At 44.9% G+C, this 24,943-nt stretch overlaps 1 long non-coding RNA gene across 1 annotated transcript in view; it reads left to right on the top strand.

The window, feature by feature from the left end:
* The first annotated feature begins 8,720 nt into the window (after positions 1-8,720).
* LOC140699633 (uncharacterized) overlaps positions 8,721-24,943 on the top strand; it is a 48,888-nt gene continuing 32,665 nt past the window's right edge. Inside the window, exon 1 of the long non-coding RNA XR_012077873.1 lies at positions 8,721-8,955. This is a non-coding gene — a long non-coding RNA (uncharacterized lncRNA). The remainder of the gene's footprint in view (positions 8,956-24,943) is intronic.

The raw sequence follows: 24,943 nt of genomic DNA, 5'->3' as shown, positions 1-24,943 counted from the left end.
CTGAACTGATTTTCAGTTGCCTTGACAGGAGGGCAGGATGTTAGCCCCAGGCCTCTCACACTAGGAGTTGGATGGGTGATCATATAATGGGCCTAGCCCATCCTGAGAATCTTGGTTTATTAAAGGGTGAAAGAGGAAAAAAAAATTCCTCAAGACAAGAAAGTAAGGAAAGTCAATTTTGTTGGAAGAGGGGAAAAATAACAAATCCAAAATAAGGATATAGTTTAAAGCTGTTCTGGCATGAGAGTGACCACAAACTCCTGGCAGAAAAGCACAGCTACTCCTTGATTGATAAGTTGTGTTTTGAATGAATCAGTGAACAGCTATTCCGAAAAAGGCCTCCAGAGTCTTGTGGATCAAGATACTGGACAGCAAACACCTCTCTTCCAAGGTCTCATTCAAATAACCAGAATGGGTTTAAAGGAAAGTAGCAATAATCTGAGTTCTATTTATTGACATTACTATATGCTAAGAATTCAGAGGTGACTATGTAGTTTTCTCCTCTTTTATGGACCTTACTTTCTCTTTGGGGAGACAAAATGACATAGTTGGGTATCTTGGTGGAGGGAGGTGTTAGTCTGTTGCAATTAGCCAGGAGAGGAGATTAAGAAAACAGTGAAGGGTGGGTGAACTTTTTAGCAGAGGACAGTCTTGTTCACTTGGCTTTTAATTACAGGCTCAATGAGCTGTCCCTGGAGGGAATAGATCTTACGGAGGATGGACTTAGCTCAGGCCTCTTTGGAATGGACAAGTGAACCTGGAGTAAGACAGTCAAATCTGTGCAGACATTAAAGTTCACTTGAACGTGTTCCATCCCTGAGCCAAAGATAGGACAAATATGCAGCACTTCTTGAGGACAGAGGAGTGGTTTTTAAAGTTCTTCAAGAATGAATCTCAGGGAACCGAGATGGCCAGTTGTCAAACTGAGACTTTTTTCTTTGGACGGTGTACCCATCAAGGGTATTGGCCTTTTATATGTTTCCATTTGTCTTTAATACATGTCTGTTGATGAGGACGTGGGCACAAGTGTTTGACACCTTGTCGAGGCGATTTTGGATACCTGCCTAGAAGCACGGGCACAGTTGCCGCTGCGTCATACATCTTGCAGCCCATCCCTTTCCCCAGCTCCGTAATCACGGCAGAGTGGTTCCTTGTTGACCTGTCCATCTCCTCTGTGACATCATAACCCATGAAAAGACCGGAGCATATTAACTTGGCTTTGTTAAAGTCAAAGGTACAGATCAAATATGGAGTCAGATTTGTTCTTTCCTATTTCAGTAGTGCCATGGAGAAGGCAGTTTGGGCAGCTTTTTGTAGTGTCCTGGAGGCATTCTCTCTCAGCTTCTGGGCGCCTCTGTTGAAAACCCTTCATAGCTGTCTGGCCTGCTGGAAAAGCACTCTGCTGTTTTACCCTGAAGATGTGTTCTGTTTATAAACTCATCTCTACTCCTTGGAAAACAACTCAAGAAAAACTCAGTTGGTTTTTCACCAGCCATGGGCAGGGGTGAGATAAACCGTGTTATTATTTCATAAAATAATAGTAATAATAGTAATATTAATAGTAGTAGCAGTAGTAGTAGTAATAATAATAATAATAATAATATTAAAAGAATTCTAAAAACACGACTGCACATTGGAGAGAGTCAATAAATGCTTTCTGGCTTAAATCAAAAGTGATGACTCAGTGATTCCATGGCTGCTGTATTTGCTATGCTAGTTACTCCTTTGTTCCATTACACATTTTTTTTAACTGAAAAAGAAATACAAGCAAATGGTTAAAAAAAAACTCAAACAGAGCACAAAAATACACAAGTGAAAGAAGTTTTCCCTCATCTTCTGTTCTTTCAGCCCTCTCTGGAGATGCCACTGTTTGCTATCCTTTGGGTGCTGTTCCAGATATGCTTTGCACATTCCCACATATGTATGTAAATTCCTTTAAAATTTTAGTTATTTTTAACTTAAACGGATTTAAATCCTCAAGTGGCTTCTGGCCGGGTAATAGAACAGAACAAATCTGACTCCATATTAGATCTGTTCCTTTGAATTTAACCCTATGCTCTGTCTCCTAGGCTTCATCTTGCTTGTAATCAATGTTGCCTGGAGCCTGAAATATACAGGAGATCCTATTCTGAAGCCTCTGACCTTTAAGGATATTTAACACTTTTTCATTCATTAAAAGATAGCAAATTACAGAATAGAAAATAACGTTTGTTTTGTTGGAGGTTTGCAGGGATCTGACCCACGCAGATAGCTGCAAGAACAAAGGATTCTAACAAGAAGGAATTCCTACACTAAGAAGTTTGCAACAACCAAGCACATAGGAAAGGAGCCTGAATTGTGACTTGGGGAGATGGTTTTCCAGGACATTAGTTTGCCATCTAGGTCTACAGAAACTTGCTATTCCGTGCCCCAACATCTGGTCTCCCAACTTATTGTCCTGTCCTTCACTGAGGAGAAAGAATTTCTACTTGGTAACACTCCTATCTACCTAGAAAGCTGGGCACTGGAGCTGAGTGTTATGGAAACAGGCCAGCCAAGAAAAGCACCAATCGGGGTGTTGGTGTACTCAGAAGTATTATGCCGGTGGGCTCAGAGGGGCTCCTGCTCCGAAGTTCTGAGCACCTCCAAGACGTGCACATGAGGTTTTAAAGGCTTAATTACAAGTAAGGGGGAATTAGCCAATAAGGCTCAAAGAACAAAAAGCAAGGAATCAGTACACTGGAGCTTATCAATTTGTAATAGATCACATTACTGACACCTGTTGTGCTTGGAATTACGAGTTAGGTTGTTAGCCCAATAAACTGACACTAAACTTCAGATATATGAGATAGCCCAGCAGAATTTAGATCAGTAAACCGACACTAATCACACTTAGATTTGTGACTTAGCTTGTTAGCCCAGCTGGACTTTTCCTTCACATGAGGACAGCTCTCCCACACCCAGGGAACTACTGTGAGCCCTTGATGTTTCCACTAGGGTTGGGTATGGTTTACCCAGGAGGGATGGGGACTATGCACCAACACTCAGGCAGTCTGCTCTGTCTGGGGCTCTGATCTTGTACCATCCCGCTCCCCGCCAGCCCAACACCTGGGACAGTGGAGCTAAGGCAGTGATCCTGCCTGCCTGTTTCCCAGCGTGTAAAAGGGGATTATGTACCTTTCCCAAGGTAGTTCTGAGCGACAACACCTGCGGGTGCTTGGTTCTCAGAGCAAGAGTAAACCCAGGTCCGCGTGGGGGCAATGGGTGTGATCCCCATAGGGTTTCTGCAGAAGCATCCGATGGAGGGCTGGATCAGGGAGGTAAAACTTGAGCTGCGGGACTTGAAGGGTTACAGAAGGGTACAGAGGCAGGTCTGCCGCCTAGGGGTGCCCCAGAGGTAAAGCTTTTTCTCTCCAACTCCGCTAAGACCCTCCCCTCTCCAGATCCCTCCCTACTCTCTGCTCATCGTGTCCATCTGTATCTCTCCAATTTTCCCGTCCTCTCCACCCACTCCCATCTTCTCCCTCCCTCCCTGTCCCACCTTCTCTCACAGAACCCAGAGAGGATCGCTGGCCCTCCTGCGCATGCGCAGTCAGTGCCAAGTGGTCCGCTGGTTGGAAGCTCCATATCCTAGCCGGGGATCGGGCCCAATGGTTTCTCAACTCTGTCGCCCGGTAGGCCTTTGGTTCCTCTCTGGGGCCGGGGCCTCTGGCTGTGGAAGTGCAAGGTGGGGGGCTCCCGGAAAAGTGCTCAGGCGGTTGCGGGAGGGCGGTCCGCCTGTCACAGTCCCCAAGGGCGCCAGTCAGCCCGTGTTCAGATGAATTGCTCAGGCCAGACCCCTCTACCCGCGCCACCTGCCCCGGCGCCCCGGCCACAGCTGCCAAGGGCCAGGTGTGCACCTGCCACCTCTCACCCAGCCGGGATCCCCTCAGTCCGCGGCTGGCGTCCCCTTCCCCTCTCCCGCCCGCGAGTCCTCTCCTCCCTGGCTTCCTCTCCTTGGCCGCCGGCCCGTTCACGCCCCTGGGAGGGCTGTGTCCGGGCGGGCGGGGACTGCGGACTCGGACGGGGCGGGGGGCTGGGGCTGGGGCTGGGGCTGGCCTCCGAGCAGGGCTGCAGCCCCCGTCCCTCCCCTTTCCCTCCCCCCCGGGGCAGCCCTCCTCTCCCTTTCCCGCTCCCGGAGGACCAGCTCAGTGGCGCGGGCACTGCTCCCTGGGCTGAGAGCCTCAGGCTGTAACGCCCTGCTTCTCCAGTTGGAGTCGGGAAAAGGGAGCCTCAGTGCTGAGCGAGCTTCTGTCTCCTCCCTCAGTTTTTCTGCTGCAGGTAAGTACCTTGAACACTTTCAGGTGTTATCATGGCTGTGCTTGTTGATGTCACGTGTTTTTATAGTGAGAGTGATTACAGTGGTGAAAGCAGGGCTTGGTTCTGTTAAAAATGAGCTGAAGGCATGAGGCTGTGACATCCTCCTTCCTTCCCTCTCCCAGGGTGAAAGGAGTGATCCTCGATTTTAAAAAGATAGTTGCAGTCCCTAACTAGCCCAGCCCAGCTAGTGTGTGTTAAGAGGAACAGCACCACCAGAGGCCTTGGAGACCCAGGGATATTGCAGTCCTAAAGAGCTCCTGGCACTGTTTGGTTTGTTTTGGTTTTTTGTTTTTCTTAAATTGTGTGATAGACTAGTGGTATAAACAGAAAAATAATTGTCAAGAAATATTTCTTCATGTAACAGTGTTATTGTGATATAGTTCACACACCATGAATTCCATCCATTTAAATGGTACAATTCAGCAGCTTTTAGCATATTCACAGTGGTGCAACCATTATTATTCCAGAACGTTTTCATCACTTCAGAAAGACCAGTGGAAATGAATGACCTATGGACCCCTCCCCAGTGGTGGTTCTAAAGAAATTTCTTGGCTATTCCTGATCATAAATTAACTTGTTACATTCCAAGAAAAATCTGGTAGGAATTCTAATCAGAATTGCAATGAATCTGTCTATCAAACCTGGAAGAATTAATGTCTTTATGGCATAAACTTCTTCTACCCATGAATATATCTGGGACCCTATCTTTTCATCTGTCCAGTGCCTGGCCCATGGGAAGTCCTCACTACTTGTTGTACTTGTGAATGATGAGATTCTATACATCGTTAGTTGCAACTGTAGCCTTTCACAGAAGAGAAAAGTAACCTCAGGGAAGCAAGTGACTCTCTGATGGTCAGAAAGAGTGACAGCCAGTGCTGAAGTGATCTAGTGGACTTGGTGCTTGCAACCAGAATTCTCCACCACATACAGTTAAGGGGATTAGAGTGTTCTTTTATTTTTTCTTAATGGCGTTGCTTTTATTTTTACTTATTTTTTTAAATTATTTTTTATTTAAGTGTAGTCAATTTACAATGTTAGTTTCAGGTGTACAGCAGAGATTCAGTTATAAACATATGCATATGTATATATATATGTTTTAGATTGTTTTTAGTATAACTCATTACAAGGAATTGAATATAGTTCCCTGTGTTATATAGCAGGTCCTTGTCATTTATTTTATATTTACTAATTTGTATCTGTTAATTCCCCCTTTCCTGCCTGCTAAACACAGTTTACTTTCTATGTTCATGAGTCCATTTATAGGAGCACCGTTTTTCCTAGTAATATATGCTCTTTGGCTGCTTTCAGTTTCTGTAATTTCATCTTATCTGTGGGTGCTTTTATTCTGGTGGCCTTTATGTGGTTTGCACATGTGGTAATAGAGATCTGTATTTGGGAGAAATTCAGGCCTCTGTAGTCCCTGGTACAGAGTGCCCACTGAATTGATGCTTGAGCTGGGAAAAAGGCACAGTAAATTTTGGAATTTCAACTATGGTTGAGAATTCCAGGGTTCTATAACCTGTTTAGACAACCTTAATATTGGCTGCACCCATACTGGGTAATTTGGTGGAAATTCATGGTATGGTGGTGTAGAGACAGGGCCTTGTATGCTTCTTCTCTTTCTGTTTTATTACACTCATTCTCCTGGGCCTCCCAGATCCTCCCCCAGAAGGGCCCAGGGCTGGCTTGGTGCTGCGCTGAGGCAATATTTGTTAATAAGGCCCTTTCCTCTTCTCATCTGAGCCTCCGGTTCTTTCTCTGCACAATGAGGGCTAAGACTTGATAAGTACTTTTCAGTTTCTTTTAAAGCCATGTTTCCTTTGAGAAACAGAAAATGCAAATCTCTCCTCTCAGCCCAACCCTTTAGATTTTGATAAGTCCTCCAAGGAGTGACATAGCTCTTTGTGGAAAATGAATGTGATTGTGATCCCAGGTGAAACAGAAAAGACTCTTCAGAGATTGATTGCAGGGAGAGGGCAGGAAAGGGGCATTATGTCACACTTTCTAGTGTGAGCACTGGAGCAGGGGCTTGGATTTAAATATGGTGACTGACGTGGCCTCTCTCTAATCTTGTAGAATGTGATAACCTTCTCTACCTCAGTTTCTTGATGTGTCAAGTTGGGGTGATAATATTTTAAGGCTTTTGTGAAACATTATACACATAAGCCATTTGTGTCTCGGTAGAAACCAGACCTGCTAGGGATTCAGGGATTTGTTTAAAAAAAAAATCTTGTCCATAGCAGACTGTCTGTGTGTATTTTAAGTTCCTGGAGGGTGAGGGTGGGTCTAAAGCCCATAGTGGGACAGGTGGCCCATAGTTCTCTGTGCCCCAGATTACCCCTTCCTCCCCAGTCCTCTTCCTCAGTCCAGGATGAAGTTCCCTTGTAGATTTACTCAGAGGTCTTGTGGAAATGGCTTTTCATTTTATTGTTTCACCAAGAAATTCTGCCATCATGATCTCTTTGGTCAGGCTTTGAAGGGCTGCCATCATGATATCTAGTAAGAATTCTATGGAATTGGGAATTTCTATTTAATGAAAAGGAAAAAAAATTACAAATAGAAAATTAGAACAAGGGTGGTTTCAGGGGCTCTTTGAAATGGACACCATTAGCTTTGTTAGCTTCAGGTGCTGTGGCCTGTTGCCATGAGGACCCATTCTCTTGCTCTGAAGTTGGAGGTACCAGTGGGTTCAGTGGGAATGATAACTGAGTGTATCTCATGGGCTGGGCATTGACCTATTTGTACTGTGTGTTCCTAATTTGAGACAGTGAGCTTACCTAACCTCAATAACCTCTTTAAAAAATTAGACTTCTTATTTTGAGATGTAATGTTGATTCCCACGTGGTAGTAAGAGATTATATGGAGAGGGCTTATGGATCCTTTTGCCCAGTTTTCCTTCATGGTTCCATCTTGCAATGGTGAGGTACAATTCATTACCGACTCACTAACAATTTGAGGTTTGTGTTATTGCCCTCATTTCTATTCATGATTAAACTGGGGCTTAGAGAAGCACACAGGCCTACCCAGGTCACCCATTTTGTTAGTGCAGAGTCGGGTGAACGTGGGCTTGGGATTTCCAGGCAGTACCATTATGATGGTCTGTGGAAGGGAGCAGCATTCACTTGCTTGTTTATTCATTCATTCAACAAACATTTATTGAGTAAACTCTGTGGGTCATATGCTTTCTTTGGCTTATCTGATTATTCATCACTACTGAGAATCAGGCAATGTTTATATTTTTTAATCTGAGAAAATTAGCTCTGAGAGGTTATAAACCCCCAAAGGAAGTATAGCTCATTAAGGAGGGATAGTACATTTGTACAGTCACCTCTTTTTATGCAGGTGGTACCCTAGACATTTTACATTTGCAAACATCCGTAATTCAGATATATTCTTGTAAGGCAAGGATTTTTTTTTAATTGAAGTATAGTCAAGTTTACAATGTTGTGTCAATTGCAAGGTGTTTTTTGACTTTTGAATTAAAAAATACTTTTTCAGGAGGGTAATTAGGTGTATTTATTTGTTTCATTTTTTAAAATGAGGTACTGGGTTTTGAACCCAGGACCTCGTACATGGTAAACATGTGCTGTACCACTGAACTGTATCCTCTTCCCCTAGGCAAGTTTTCTTATCCATTATTATGAAGCTTAGGGGTTCAAATAATTTGGATAGAAATCCAGATCTTTTAATCCTACTGTGGTCCTTTTCTTTATATTCTGCTGAAGGGGTTTGGGGAAAGCATTTTCTTTGTTCATTTTTATTCAGCATTTTTGAGCAGTGACTTTGCATCAGGGCCTTGCTAGGTGCTTGGAAATAGAAAATAAGAAATGACCCTTCTCTGCAGAGGCAGGAAGCTTAGACCAAAAGCTGGGTAATATGATCTGAGATACATTAGCCATGTGCAGACTCTGAGGACAAACTGTACCCCCGGATTTGCTTTGGCTTCCCTTGCCTTCTGGCTGGTACACACCAGGTCACAGCAACCCAGGTGGGCCCGTAGCACACAGCAGATTATGTACCTCCATCTCCTCACCCCTCTCGGCAGGGCCAGCAACATGAGCATCCCTGACTACGTGCAGTGTGCTGAGGACCACCAGACACTTCCCATTGTGGTCCAACCAATGGAGATCATCTCAGAGGAGAATTTCTTTTGCATCTATCAGCTACTCACCTCGGTGAGCCATATCAGCCCATGCGGCTACCAGTGGACATTCTGTATCCACTACAGGCACCACTATGTGCCTGAGAATGGGTGGAGCGTCTTCCAGACACACCGCAAAGTCGTGGGCCTTGTCACCATTACCAACTGTCTCTCTGCCAAGGCCTTGGAGAAGCTGCACGTGCAGAGGGGCTGTATGGCACCGGGCTTAATGACCCTCAGCTCTTTGTCTTTGTGCTGCATGGGGAGGTAGCCGAGCAGCCATTCACCGACGTGTCCTTCAATCTACGAGGACTGCAGGGTGGTGGAGAAGAGGATCGAGGACTTCACTGTGTCACTCTTCATCTTGCTCAATTCCAAGTGGCTGGATGGTGGCCACAAGAATTTTGGGGCAAGATTCCCCTCATCTGCATCCCTTTTGAGAAGGAGGACTTCATGGGACTGGACACAGACAGCAGGTAAGTTTACCTGGAGGCCAGCCCACCCTGGCTGTGTGCCGGATTTCTTCCCTACATCCAGAAAGGGATCAGCAAGAAAGAAGTCTGTCTTGTAGCCAAGGGGGGAGGGAGGTGCCGCCTGCTGGTTTACAGACATTTCAAAGTGAATCCGCCTTTGTTTCAGAGAGATCCTTTTAGGGTTAGTGTGGACACTTACTCCCGCTTTACAGCCAGGACCATGGTGGGAACCCTGGAGTTGCTGTCCAATAAATTAGCCAAAGCCACTGCTGCTAGGAGCACTGGGGAGGAGGCTGGACTGAGCTGAGATATGCTGTAGGTCAAATGCACATCAGACGATGAGGCTTGTCTAGCAAAAGTATATAAACTATCTCTTTACTTCCTACATTGATTACATGTCAAAATGATAGTATTTTGCATACAGTTGATTAAGTAAGATCTGTTCTTAAAATCAGTTTCTAGTATTTGTTTTTTGTTTGTTGGTTTGTTTCTTTGTTTACTATTTTAAACGTGGCAACTGGGAAACTTTCTTTACATGGCTCTCATTTCATTTCTGTTGGGCAGCCTGTCCTGGGACAGTCTCATCCCTTTGCTTTTGGATGAGATGCTTAACCCCTTGAGGCGGAACGAGGCGCTGGTTGAGCTGGGGCTGGAGCCGGTGTCTCCTGCCTCCCAGACCCAGCACCTGTTCGGCTCAGGCCCTCTCTTCTTGCCCGACAGCCACCATGCCAAGTTAGGACATCAGAAACACCGCCAGGGACTTCCGAATGAACTCCTTATGCAGGGAAAGGCGTATCACGGTGTATGGGACAGAGCAGGGTAATGTTCATTCTCAGTTTGTCCCTGTGATTAAGTCAAAGGCCCCACTTTGCCTCGGAAGTACAGACGAGCTCTTTTGGGCTGCCTACCCCCCCACCTTCTGCTCTGTTTCCCAGTGTATCTATCGTGCTGTCCCTCGGGCAGAAGACGGTGAGATGTCTTTGCCGAGAAGTGGTCCCCCTTTGCTGGGGAGGGTTAGGGAGGCTGTGTCCCCCCGTCCTACGGCCTCTGTCCTTGAGTCTGGAGAGGGCTCATGGTGGTCCCACAGGTGACGGTCGGAGAACCTGGCACATGCTGCTGGGCCCGCCGTGAAGGCAGTGCTCTGTGATTCTTGAACTTACCTAAGATCAGATCCTACTTTCTGGTTGTTGGTAAGTTGGAGGAGAAGATGTTAGAGAATTGATAAAAAGAATGTCTAGACCAGCCCTGTGAGTGAGAAGAGAAGTGGACCCGAGTCCCACCTGCGAGAGCCCACCTAGCGGTCTCTGGATGAATTTTCTGTTCCTCCCAGATATACCTGTATGGCTTAAGGAAGGGGAGAGGCTTGTCGTGGCCATGATCTGTGCTTGTCCTCACAGGGTCCTGTGACCTACATGCCCGCACTCCCCTTCTGCTTCTTGGGGATGTGCTGGTATATTTAGGAGCCTGGGCACTGCTGAGGGCATAGCTCCCAGCACCGTGCTACACCGAGTCTGGCTCTGTTCACCTCACCTGTCAACACCTGCTGAGGCCCCAGGCATTAGTCAAGGTAGGTGCATCGGTGCAACGTAAGCAGGGACCACCTTCTCCCCCTGGACAGACTGGTGAGTGAGCATTGGAAGCCTTGAGCCCTGCCCCAGCCCCCACGCCAGTGCCTCCTCTTTTGTCATAGGAGTCACTGGTGACATTTTTACTCAACAAATGCTTGTCTCTGAGTCTGCAGAGCCACCAAAGAATGCCAGCTTGTTTTTGTCTTTTGAAGTCTGCCCTTGGGACTTGGCGGAGTAGCCGGATGTGTACTTAGCCCACAGTGTTTGACACTGTCACCATTGATTACCCAGAACCTCATGTACCAGGCATGGCTCCCGGCATCAAAATACAGCAGCGCATTAAATCTCCCTCCTTGTGGGTCTGTCTGTCCTGGTACCATAAGAGCTCAGCCAGTATCTGAACGTCAGTGAGATAACGCGGCCAGTGAGCTCGGGTCAAGCACATTCTCCTCCAGTCACTTTTACCCCATTGTTGCTTTTAGTATTCCACAGTCATTAGTTTTTTAAACAATGATTTGGTGCAGGAGCAGAGCCTAATTCTCTCCTGCTACTCTTGGTGGAAGTGAGTAAAACGGTCCAGACTGAAATGCGACCACAATTTGTAGCTCAAAATCTGCCTAGACGCTTGTAGGTGGAATTTGGGTTAGGGGCGCTGACCACGTTGGGGTCGTCCGGCAGCACCGCTCCCCTCAGGCCCCTGCTTTCCCTGGAGCAAGAGGTGAGGGTGGGTTTCACCATCCCCGCGTTCCTGGCCTCACACACTCACGTAAATTCTTGTACATGCTGTCAAAATCATTTTTGTTCTTGTGTGTTTCTAATTTCTCTTGTTCTTCTTTTCCTTTTTCTTTATTCCTTTTTCACTTGTACTGCCCAGTGAGCATGTTGTTGCATCTGAAAATGTGGGCTGTGCACATCCTGCATTGGAAATAGCCAGATTGCCATCCGTGCTGTCTCAATCGTTTTAAAAAGCAAAAACTTAACAGCTGTGTTGATCCATGTATTATCCTCGTCATTTTGTATTTTCTTAATTTTTGGACTATTTACTTTGTTTGCACATTACCCACTGGTTTTTGATACCTGTTAAAATTCTTGCTTTGAGGAACCTGTTTGGTCCTCCTTTTATTTGGTGACAAATGCGCCCTTATTAAATTTGTTTCATTGTTTTGAAGAAGTGAGATGCGAATTGATTTAGGCGGCTGCTGAGGGATTCTTTTCATGGAGTATTTAAAATTGTAAAGTCAAATTCTGCGGCAACTTGCACGATTCCTGCTTTTATACAAATGTGCTCGGCACGCGGTTCCTGGCTGTCGCTGTGTGACGTGCGTGACGGCGCTTCCTAGCCGGCGGTCACTGGTGAGGAAGTGGCCGGCTCGGGGGTGAGCATCTGCAGGGGACGCTGTTGGAGGAAGCAGTCACCGTTTGGTTCTTTAATTTTCTTTTTTTGCATTCAACTTCCCCGTGCCATTTACTTTACTTTGCCTTCATAAAGGGGCAGAATAGGTTCTAAAATCCATGCCACTATTTTGTTCCCTTTACGAGGCTGGTTTTTCTGAGTATCAGGAATACATGGCCTTCTCCTAAGTAGCTGGCTCACCTGGATCTGTTGGACACAGGGACAGCTAAAACGGCCATAGCTTCCTCTCTGCTTCAGCCAGTGGGCATTCAGAGCTGGGTCTGTGGTTTGCCTCAGCAGCCGTGCAGACCTCCCTACCCAGGGATTTACTTTTAACCCATGTTGGTAGTAAATAGCTGAATCCGTTTCTGTTGCAGCTGACGTCCACCACTGACGGCCATGTCATTAGTTTGTGGTAGTCAGTCTCCAACACCCCAGACAACCGTGAAGGAAGATGATTTGGCCGACGTAGGACCTTGGATTCTCACCCTCACCATGGTTCATCTCACCCGGTGGAAGGGCGTGGCCACCACCATCATGCTGACCATGAGGCCTTGTTTCTCCTTTCATGCTCTGGTCCAAATGTGGACACTTCATTTTTCACTGAATTTGTCTCACTTGAGACAGGCCAGAATATCTGAATGAGTCCATCACATTCTGGGTGGTGAACAGAACAGAAGTAAGTGTCGCAAGTAGATGGAGTCTATGCTGTCCGGGTTGGCAATTGCAGGCTGGGATCTGTGATGGCCGGGCTGTACCCTGGACACAGGCCTTTCCCGTGGCTCCCGTGAGCCCAGGAGTTGGAGTGAGAACAGCCTTGCCTGGGTTCTCACATCCTCATCTGCTCACTTTCAAGTGTGTCTGCTAATTAGGAGCTCCCCCAGACCTCGGGCCCTTCAAAGCTCAGACCACGGGAGAACCTTGAGTCCCTTCTCCTGGGCCTCCTGTGTGAGAATCCAGTGCCTTCTGAGGTGGCCAGTGGCAGGAGATGCCTCCCCCGCCGGGGAGCACCCTACGGAGGACTGTTACTCAGTGCACCATGCTGTGAGCTTGTGGGGTTCCGGCCATGGTCCCTGCAGAACCACACTTGAGATGGACTTATTGTCATAAATAACAGGACTGATTGCAGGGCAGGGCCGGGGGGAGGGAAGAGTGGAAATTGAATGTGACCTCAGACAACTAGGTGGGTGCTGGGGCTGTTACTAAACTGGGGAGTCTGAGAGATACCTGCCAGGAATCGAATTCCAGAGTAAATTGTGGACATGAGGCATTTTTAAGATGCCATTTTTCATCCAAGTTAGGACTTCAAAGAGGCACTCGGGTCGATGAGCCTGGGGCTCAAGTGAAGGAGCCGGACTAGAGATACACGTTGGGAGTCGTCATTCTTTGCTGGTGTTCACAGCCTTGCATGTGAATTAGATCTTCTCGAGGGCTGCAGACTGAGGCTGAGGGGGGGCAGGGCTGTGCCTGGGTTGGAGGAAAGCCCAGACCATGCAGCTTTGGTGTGTCAGTTAGCGGCGTTTCCCATTTTCAGAGCAATGCTATTTATCCTTAAGGGGCCGGGGGGTGGGCAGGGCCAGCCAGGAAGAAATCTGCAGGGAGGGTCGTGGCCACATGTGCGTCTTGGGAAGGTGCAGAGGCTGCAGGGTCTGGGAGGGTAGAGTCCTCAGAAGCTGAAGTTGGAGTGGGGAGTGGGGAGAATGTAGTCACAGTCACCTGTGAGGGAGGGAGGGAGGCCTAGGGAGTCCCCACCCTACCGGACTCTCTTTCCCATGAACAGAAGGCAGTCAGACAGAGGATCTGAAGTGAGAAGGGATGGGCAAAGGGAGGGGAGCCAACCTGGAGAATGGTGCTTGGAAAGTTCTGGAATAGTCTCCCTGAAAAATAGAGTTAAAAATACCCAGAATCTTAAGAACATTGTTAGTAACTTGGGAGGAGGCAGTTGTTTTTCTGGCCTCCTAAGGGTAAGGCATGTATCCAGGGATACACAGAAGATACGGGTAGTCTGTTTCAGGGGCTTGATCATTACTGGGGGAACAGTGCAAGTTTAAAGGGGGAGAAGGGCAGCAGAGGGAAACTAGCCAGGCCCCGTGTCAGGTACCAGTCGGCCGCCCTACTTGCGTATTTCATTCACATCCATGCCTCCCAGGTGGGCGGTGGCAGCCCCCTTTTGCAGATTGGGAAGCCTTCTCAGAGGGGTTAAGGAATTGGTCTGTTTAGCGGCTAGTAAATGCTGTAGCAGGATTCCCAGGTGGGCGGTGGCAGCCCCCTTTTGCAGATTGGGAAGCCTTCTCAGAGGGGTTAAGGAATTGGTCTGTTTAGCGGCTAGTAAATGCTGTAGCAGGATTCAAGCAGGGCCTTGTCAGACTTCAAGGGCATGTTCTCTCTACTGTTTCCAGTACTTCCCTGTTATACCTGGAATGGTGAAGTGGGTCAGCTTTGGAGCCTTTCAGAAAAAGTATGATTTAAGTGCCTCAGGACTGTTTCACAAAGCTCAGCGTTCTTTGATGATTCTGAAGCACGCAGTGCTTTTCGCCCCACAGAGGTAACGTCTAACTCGTTTGAAGATGACGTGGTTGCAAATGATGTACAGGTGCAAAACCAGACTTTGCAGCTTCTGAACGGAAACTCTCCAGTTCTCCCTTGGTCAGCTTTCTTCCGCGGGATGTACATGTGCTGCAGCGTAAGCCTGAGCTTTCCATATGGAGTGAGTGTTTAATATCCAAAGTTAGCATAAAACGGTCAGATGAAGAAAACCGACGTTGACAATTTATTTTTGGGTTCCATTAGTCAAGATGTACTATCAGTTAATGACCCATATAGCAAATCAAATTCAGTATAGTACATTGCATTTCTTGCTTTCTATTTAGAGTTCTCTTACAGAATAAGGTTGCCTGCTTTGGAACATCAGCTCCACCACCACGGCACCTATCAGTTTGTTGGTGTGATTTCATTTACAGAGTGAATCTAATCTGGGCTTCCTAAGCCCCAAACACTCCTGTGCAAAATCACGGACTGTAACCATCTGTTAGTCACGCAAATTCTTCTAAAATTATATGATTCCAGAAAAGAAAGAAGAGAGAGAGAGAGATTGCCTTTATCAAATTTCCTTTCAGTTCTAACTGCAAACTGTTGTTGAGCAGCTCTTGTTTCCTTTGGATATGAATATATACATTTCTTTGCATGTAACCTAGGTTTTGGACTAGAACACCAAGTTCTTGCTGTCCACAAGCCACAAAAATAGTAGCCAAATTGCACACGTGTGAAATAGTTTATACTTTTTTATGAGAAAGTATCCTTGAATTTGTGACTTGGGCTGTGATTTTTGCTTTTTGATTTCCCCATCTTTCTTGTAATCTCTCACTCCTTCCCACGTGGCCCCCAAGGGTTCGTGGTCTTATTAGGAGCAGGCACCCAGTTGGTCTCCATATATTGCTGCTATAGATAGAGCCCAGACAAGACCTAAAGGACATTATCAGAGAGGACTTCCTGGAAGAAATGGGCTCTAAATTGAGTTGTGAGGACAGAGTAAGAGTCAGCCAGGAGAAGGAGTCAAGAATGTGGCTCAGGTCGCAGGTGCAGCCCAGGCAGAGGCCTGGAGGCTTTTGGCGTGGGGACCCGGGGAGAGTGCCCTATGCAGTCCACGGTGGAGGGAGCCCCTGCTGGGGAGGACACTGGAGAGAGTCCGGGGTGTAGGGCTTTGGAATAAGTTGAGTTTTACTAGAACTGACACAGTAGGCAGTGAAGGGTGTCAACAGAAAGTGACCCTCAGGGAAGGTACTTCAGGTTTTGCTTCTGATATTCTACAGACAGAAGGATCGGGATGGGCGGGATCAGGTATGTCTGTCCCTTTGAGATCCAACCCGTCATTCATTTATTCATAACACGTGCACTTCTGTGAGTATAGGGGAGAGAGGGTGTAGCCACGATAATAAGCAAAATGTATTTGCTTCTTGAGAGCTTAGCATTGTCAGAAGTTGACTTAGCCTAGAAAGCTCTAGGAAGAGAGGAACAATTTATGGAGGTTGGAGGGAGGGAAGGCTTCCTTGGGAAACAGTCAAAATGAGCCTGGAGGCAAGTGAGAGGGAGGAGCATGTCAGGGGACCCCTGAGGTCACTGGGAACCTGTGTACTGAGGTGAGGCTGGGCAAGCAGGGTCTGGGGTGGGGCTAGAACTCTAACAGGGAGCCTCTGAAGCATTTGAAGTGGGGTTGATGTGATCAAATTTGTGATTTGGGAAGGCTGCCGTGGCTCTGTGTGTGTAGCGGGGATGAGGGGGTAGGTGCCACCAACTGGGGGATCATTAGAAGACCATTCACAGGCTGGAATATGGGCATCGGGGCTACTTGGGGACGGCAGGGGCAGTGTGGATGCCGGCTTTCTTTATGGGGGGCTTGTTAGCGGGGCCGCCCTAGAGGCACCTTGTGGCTGGAAGAAAACTGATGGAGGATGCCAGGTGGACTTTCGTCTTCTCTCTTCCCCTTCCTTGTTTGATTATCTTAGCTCAGCCAACATTTGGAACAAAAGAGCTAATTTCCAGGGTTGCCCAGGACTTTGTTGAGCTCGTTCAAGTGAGATCTGATTGGATTTAGGTTTGTGTTCAGATCTGGATGTTCACTTAGCTAGAAACGTCCTGTCATTTCGATTTCCATAGGGGTTTTTATTCTTGACAAAGATTGCTTTCTTGGTGAGAGGAAATTTAAAAAAGCTGTTGTCTTTTTCAAAAAAAAATCATCTTTTCAGAATTTTAATATTCAAAAGAATACGAATATATAAAATATTTAAGGAAGTCTTTGGTGTAGTTTCTTTGCTTTCTGAGCTAATGTGGAGTTAGAGCCTTTGCATTACTTAATAGCATATCCTTGTCAGTATTTAAAGAGCTGTTAGTGAGCGCCCCAGGTCCCACCTCTCAAAGAATCGTTAAAGTTTGCTCTGAAATAGTGAGGTCATAAAGGTCTTGTTTTCAGAAATCAAACGGTTTATAATACACAGCATAACTCCATTTATAAAATAATAATAAGTTCAAAACTAAGAAAGTGGAGGATAAATGATTTTTTTAAAGCCTAAACATAAATTTTCTTGTGCTAATGTTGCAAGTGGAAATTTTGAAAAGAAAAATCCTACTGCAATATCATCTATTTGGAATACATATATGAGTTTCACGCTTGAAAAGTATCTGCGCAGTGGTTTTCGAAGTCAGGAGCATTCCTGCTCAGATACTGGCAGTGATGGTTGCTGGTTTTCAATGCAAGAGCCTAAATTTGCCTTCTTAGCTTTTTGGTTTTTTTATAGTGAGAGGGTTGAGTAGTGCTTTGCCAGCATGATTTTGGGGCAATTTGAGGGCAGATGTCGTGTACCAGCAGTGAGAAATTTCCATGCATTTTATTTTCTGGACATCACCAGGGTACATGTGGGGTTTGTGCCTGCAGGCTGGAATGCTGCAGGACTCCCTGATCGTTCACCTTTATGTCCTGGAGCTGCTCCGGTCAGTGAATGATTTTCTGTGGCTTGGAGATAATGTGGTCTGATGGAGATGATCAGATGTGCAGTTAAAATGCTATTACTTGAAATAAGAGTAACCTAGAAACATTTCTCTAACAATACAGGATGAGGGAGGAGGATTGGCTGAGCTGCTTGCAGTGGGGAGTCTTAGTTGACTCCCTCACCGTGACTCCTGCCAATATCCACCCCAGCCCTGCACGGTAGTCCTGCCGAAGCAAGCAAGCACTTTGCTCAGAAACACACTGAATTTCCTTGTGCCTCTCTTTGTTGGATTTTTTTGAAAGCACATTTTGCCCTTTGCTTAAATGCCATCCATGCTAGTCACCTCTTACACTCATTTTTCTGGCCTCGTCCATAAATAGCTGCTGAATGCATGAACAGAATGTAGTATCTCCATGTAGTGGAACATTATTCACACGTAAGAGTGAATAAAAAAGACAAAAAAGAAGAGGAAAATGAAAAATGCCACCTGTTTTGGGAAGTCCACTTTGACTGTTCAACCCACACTTTTCCCTTTGAAACCCAATCACTTATGCTCCACTCTACTCTTGCTGATAGTACTTACCACCTTCTAATAATCTTTAAAGTTTTCAAAAAAAAAAAAAAGAAAGAGATGCTGATACCACTTCAAAATGTACAAGCCTTGATAACAGCATGTTAATTGAAAGGAAGCAGACACAAATGGCCACATATTGTTGATTTCAGTGATATGAAAAGCCCAGAATAGGCACATGCAGAGGCAGAGAGCAGGTGATGGTTGGAAGGAGCTGGTTGGAGGGGGATTAGGGAGTGACTGCTAGTGACAGGGGGATTCTTTGGGGGTGATTAAGTGTTCTGGAAATAGAAGGTGATTAGGACTGCACAACCGTGAGTGCGCAGAAGACTGCTGAGCACTGTCTCTGGGAGTGCCTGTTGTCGGGGCATCTTTATTTTTTTCTCATCCTGCAATGTGAAGTGCCATCTTCTGCTCTGGCCGTTCTACTCCTGTGAGTGGTGCGGGTCAGAGACTTTGTAGAGTCATGTTTCTTTTTTCCCCCTGGCTGAATGTAGGCAAAAAAGGTTTAAGCCTGAGAAAGTGCTCCATCTGCAGAAATGTCTTTTAGATTTGCATGGTGTAAAAATCTTGAGAGCTTTTAATCTTTGAGGCCAGTCTTTGGGGGGAAATACCCCGTGAAGCCTGGGTGAGCCGGGGAAGAGCCGCGCTTCTCTCCCAGACACGGGTGGGGATTGCACCCCCGTTCAGGCAGTGAAGGGCCCAGACCCGTGAGCAGAGTTGACAATCGTGAATATTTACGTGTATCCGCTGCTTCATCTTGGATATTAATTTCAAGCTGAGTCAGTTTGTGGCGGCAGCCTCATCCTACATCAGGAATTTATAGTATCTGCTCTTTGAGGTGAAGACCTGACAGACTTGATTATTTAACAGTCTGCCTTGAATTGATATCTCAGATTCCTTTGTCAAAAGCAAACAGCAGAAATACAGAAGTCCTTTAATGCCAATGTGACCTGGAACGGGTTTAGTCTCTGCCTCAGTGGCCTTATCTGTGAGTGGGGAAGATGATAACAGTGCTTCCCTCAGAGGAGCTGGTGAGGGGAGAGTCAGAAGCACAAATGGAGGACTTACAAAAGATGCTCTTGAATGACCGAATTTAGTGCTCTCATCCTGGTGAGGCCTGAGGGGCAGAGATGTCAGAACAGAGCAGTCCTAGCCGGAGCTCGATCCGTGATGGCAGCTGTTATGATCAGTATCACCACTGTGCGTTATCAGGTAATTTTAAGACTTGGTAATATGAATTCTTGAATAATGTTAAAGGACTAGACATCTCAGATCCAGTTTACATAGTCCTCAAGATTTCTCCTGAGAAATGGATGGTTTCTTCCCCATCTTAAATCTTAGATGAGTCTCTAAAAAATTCTGTATTCCTCCATCTTTTTGCTTTAATTTTCCATTTCCTAAAAAACAATGTTTTTAAATGGAGTTAATGGGGACTGAACTGAGTGCCTCATGCATGCTAAGCACATACTCTCCCAAATGAGGTATAATCTCCTCCGTGATTTTTTTTAAAATTTACTTTCTTAGTTTACAGAGGTAAGAGGCCTCTAATTCTTTTTCTGGAGACTTGTCCATGAACCTGTAAATGTATAATTAATGGACAAAATTTGGTTTATTAAAAAATCATTAGAATATTCTGCAATTCATCCAAAAGGAAATGCTCATTGACTTAAAATGTTTCTCCTTTAAGGTGATTTCTCCTGTTTGGTCGAGCTTAATTTGTTAACAGCCATCCTCATCATCATAATGTCCAAACTCGCTGTGAGTGGACACCTACCTAAGGCTAAAATGCTTTCCTCATGTTTTACTTCATAGCAGGTGTTTGATTGTAGGTATCAGTGTCTCCTTTTTTGCACCTGAGGGATTGAGAGATGGGGCAGCTTGTCCCAAATTACACACAGCAGGCTGTGGCTAGCTCGGTGCTGGAACCCAGGCTGCACAGAATGCATTCTTAATTGCTCCTCTTATCAGCCTCCCGTTAAGTGGTTACCCGAACACCTGTGACTCCATAAATGGCCGAGTTTAGTGATCTCAGACTGATGAGGCCTTGAAAGGAGAGACACCATTGAGAAGTTGAGACAGAGTGGCAGAAATTAAAATTGTTCATTTTCACAAATTTTTAATTCTCAGGTAATTACATAAAAAGTTATTTTTTTTATTTTAGTGCTCTGTAAGCACTAAAAATAAACATTAAAAATAATTATAGTGCAAAAGAGAAGTGAGCTCTTAAAGTCCAACCACTGCTAATGATGTTGCTTGTTTTTCTCTTGTGGCCCTTTTTGACAGAAATACTTACAAAGACTGAATTGGTTTTATGTAGTTTTAATATGGAAGAAAAGATTGTTAGTGAATATTGTAAGAAAAGTCTTTACTCTTTTCTTTCCTGTTGATGAATATGTACGTTATTTTCATGGCTTAAGTACATTTCCTCATTTGTGAAATTTGAGTAATATCGTTTAATTTGTCTGACTGTGAGAGGTAGATGCCTTGTATACAAAGAACCCAAGAGGTGCTTAATAAAAGTGTGCTGTCACAATGACAGATATTTTAGAAGGATCAACTCTGAATACTAAAGAGTGTCGCTTATTTCTGATACATATTCAATATGTATTTGTATGATATATTTGAATATGGTTTAAAGTAACAAGGATTCATTTTTTTTTTGGTGTAGTATGAAGTTTTAATGAAATCTGTATCATTCTAGTGAGACAGGGACTAGTTAAATTGCCTTAATCAGATGACCTTGAAGATTATTTACACAGAATATGTATTGTTACAAATCAGAATTTATGTTGCCGTGTAACCATCCACTCAGACATTTAAATTCGTGGGATTCTGACCAGATCCGTTAAGTATAGTAAAATCCATATTGATCATTTTCAGGGAATAAGCTCCTCTATTTTGTGATTAAAGAAAATTTTGATTTTTTTCTACATTCTTAACAGGTTTAAAATATCAAAATATTGATTTGACATGTCACTTTTTTAATAGAGAGAATAAAGCTCATGCTGTTTTATTATGTAAATAAATGTTTTTGTATGGCAACAAAATTGTATGATATCCTGGCTCTTTTAGTATTTTGCAAGATACTTAGATAACCTACTGTTGGAAAAATACAAACGTGAATTTTATGAATATAGGCCTAATACAGATCTGTTGGTTTTTGCTACAGTGCAAGACATGAGGCATAGGAGAGCTTTGCTGCTGATTGCCAGGAGGACAGATCCCATGTCTCAGTTTCCCCTCCTGTAAAATGAAGTGGCTGAACTGGATTCTTTCCTCTTCTAAGATGAGTTTCCATGAGCCTATGTCTTCTGTTTATATTCAGGAGTATTAGCAATATCAGATTAAATACTGAATATCCCTCCTTTCCCCCGAATCAAAGTGCAGCATGTGCTACATAAGTTTTATTTATCTGATTCTCGTTACTGATCCTACAGGCAATTTTTGTGTTGCATCTTTCCCGGTAACCTGGAAGGTCATTTTAGCCATAGGTGGCACTGTTGCACCTTCTTACAGTCTTAACTTTCCTGTTTGTAAAAGAAGGCTTAAACAACGTTATTTTATTTTGATTACTTTACTTAATGCTTCAGAATAGCCCAATGTCCATTATGTCTGTCTAACTGGAAAAGTTATTCTGCTTATATCTTAGATTTATTCTGTCATCTCACTGTGAACATTTCAGACTTGCTGTGCAAACAATAGCAAAATCGGGCTTTTCTTCTAGTATTAGAAACCAGTGAGCCGGGATTTTATAAAACAGCTAGAAGCGGCATCTGGAGGACCTTAAAGGTGAAAAGTGTATTGAGTTCCCTGAGTTTTGACCCCGCCGCTGTGTGTTAATTGGTGGTAGGAGATTTGGTACATATACGAAGGGGTGTAGTTTTTGATATGGTTTGCCTGCACGCGCTGCCACTGAGCCACTTGAGCCTGAGTCAGTTCGTTTTGAGTTTTTCCCTCGTCTGTGAGATAGGGACATTCGTATCTGATTTGTAGAATTGTGAGAATTAGAAATTATGTGCAGTGTTTACCACAGTGTGTATGTCAAGAGGGCTCTTAAACTTCAGCTGCTGTTTTGTGTGAAGCCATCATTTGAGAGTCTTTGGCAATTACTAAGAAACAGGAAAATAAGAAGAGATGGTTTTATGATGAAAGATATTTGAGGAGGTTCCATAGTTCCTATACCCATAATTTAGCATCAGCAGAGTCAGAACTGTTACACAGTCGCCCTAAACCAACGTTAAGCGACAGAATTATTTGTTACTTCATATATTTTGGGGTTTAAGGAGATCCAATACTTATACACATGTTGTCTCCAGCAGCCGACTGAGAGATGACACAAAAGAGTATACAGGCGATAAATGTCTTCTTTTTTACTGATGAAGCCACGTTCTCCATGAACTTCAAGGCTGTGCGAAAATGCGTGTCATGATACTGTGTCCCAGAAATACAGAATCACCCTGTCCCATGTAGCTCTGGGCCACAGCGAGCCTTCCCTTGAGAAGACCTGCCCTTTCATGCACAGGGCTTTCCTGCCATGGAGCTGAGCATCCCGCGTGCTTCCCAATGGTGACCAACACTGGAGTGAAAGGAAGGGTTTCACATGCCCTGCTTGTCTCCCCGGACTCACACCTCACTCTGTTAGTGTAATGAGTGCTAGCTGTGGGCCAGAGGCCAGGGGTGTGAATGGAGAAGCACTCTCCATGGCCCAGAGGAGTGGTTAGGAGACATCTACTCCCTCAGTTTAAACAGGTGGTTGGATGGAACATAAGGGTGCTCCCCAAGAGTGTATAAAAGGAGAAATAAGGATTTTATTTGGGACTTAGGCTAGCCAGGAAACACATAAGATGATTAGAGGGGAGACTTGTAAAACAATTTGATATTAAGTTGACATTTGTTGAACACCCAAAATGTGCTACATTCTTTTCTGAGAGTTTTACAGAAATGAATCCTTCAATCTTCTCAACAAGCGAGTAAGGAAGGTTTGATTGTTATCCCAGTTTTACAGTGTGGAAATTGAGGCACACAGAGGGTAATTAAGTTGGCAAAATCACAGAACTAGTAATTGGCAGAGCTGGTATTTAAACCCTGGCTGTCTGGTTTTGAGGTTCCCAGAGATGGGCTTTGGGTGTTTAGCATTATCGGCATCCCTGAATCTTTGTACCTCTGTGCATCAGTTAGCCTAGAAAGGACAGGGAAAGGAGTGTTACACAGGAGCTCATAGTCATGTCTTGGCCACTGTCCACGGAGAGTGCACCGTGATTGGCGTTAATTGACTTCTGGGCAGTAGATCTGTTCGTATATTAGAAATATACTCCATTGAATTAATCTAGAAACCCTTCCTGCTCCGTTTCTGTCCATGCTTGCCATGTGACTGCCTGCCCGTGATTGGGCCGTGGAGGAGAAAATGTACTCATGGTTGAACTCTGATATTTCAGTCTGGTTCATAGATTCACATCTTCTGTTACATTAAAAAGTTAAGTTTCTGGTTTTCTTGCATCAGTGTCTCATGAGTTTGGTTAATGTGAAACCAGTCCATGGGAGCCCAGGGATGATGACGGTATAATTTCTGAGCACGTTGAGGCACTTCTACCCATGTAGACGTGGCTGGAGGATGTCCAGCTTCCTCACTGATTTTCCCCAACAGCATGGTCCTCTCCCACCCCTGGATGTGAGGTTGGGAGCTCTCTGAGTAGGCCAGTCAGAGGCCGAGTCCACCAATCAGAAAATGATGAAGTACCTGGAAGTGGGTTTAATAGAAGACAAGGGCTTCCAGGTAGTCAGATGGGCTGTTCGAGTCCATTTGGTGAAAAGCTGTCCACTGTCTGTGGTTGAGCTACTTCTTTGCTGTTGAAAAGTCTGGAGTAGATGAAGGGATTTTAAAAAGCAGAAAGGAGTGCTTTCAGGTGGTACGTCCACACCGGTGAGAAGTGATGGATGACCGCCTTTGTGAGTCATAGACAGTCTTACAAACTTCATAAAACAGCTTTAAAAGCTCTTCCATCTGAGTGCACTTCATATGGGGTCCAGATCATCACTGGTCACACTGTGAGGGCAAGTAACTGATAATGGCAGAAAGGACACGGAGGCATCAAAAAGGTCTCAGTCACTTTCCCTGTTTAAAGGATGCGGCACAGTGTAATATATTTTAGCTGGTTTTTCACTGAAAAGTTTTTAGTGTTTTCTGGGACTCCCCAGTGCCCCAAGGTTCCATGCAGCTGGGTGTCCCCTCAGTGCAGCTCTGTCAGCGCTTGCCCTGGGCTGACACGGTGTCACGGGGAGCAGGACGGTCAGCGTCCCCGGCTCCTCCGAGCTCCGTCTCCTCATCCGCAGAGCCGGGTTTCTCATCCGTGTCTACTTAGTAGGGTTGCTGAGAATCACACGTGATGCTTCATGTGTGACTTGTGGTTGTCTCTGTGATTGGCATATAGTTAATATTTGATAGAAACACTTGTTTTTTTAGTATAATTGTAGCACCTAGATTGCAGTGGTTTTTAGTCTGCATTTTTTATAACTTTATTCTTATTTTTAAATATGCACTTATTTTTATTTATTTTTTTTGGAGGTACTGGGGACTGAAGCCAGGACATTGTGCATGCTAAGCAGGTGCTCTACAACTGAGTAATACACACCCTCCTTTTCTGCACTTGAAAGTAAATATTGCTATACACAAAATAGCTCTTAAACACCATCATGGGACCTAGTCACTGTATAGACAATTGAACACGTATACTATTTCAATAGGAATAAATGTTTTTGAGACATACATTTCTGAATCTGTTAATGTGCTTAAAAACGATCATAGGTAGTGATAAACACGAATCTTTGATCCAGTACTTCTTAGAGTCTGTTTTGCCATCAAGGGAAATTACATTCTACAGCGAAGGCTAATTGGGTCTCTTTGATATTTGGATGGTTTAGCAGATGATGAAGGCTTTCAAAAGCTGACAGTTTTGTATTTTAAAGTAACTACAAA

This window comes from Vicugna pacos, chromosome 11 (assembly GCF_048564905.1).
Source record: "Vicugna pacos chromosome 11, VicPac4, whole genome shotgun sequence".
Lineage (NCBI taxonomy): Eukaryota > Metazoa > Chordata > Mammalia > Artiodactyla > Camelidae > Vicugna > Vicugna pacos.
The sequence above is the reverse complement of the archived record's forward strand: the minus strand, read 5'-3'. Positions and strand labels throughout refer to the sequence as shown.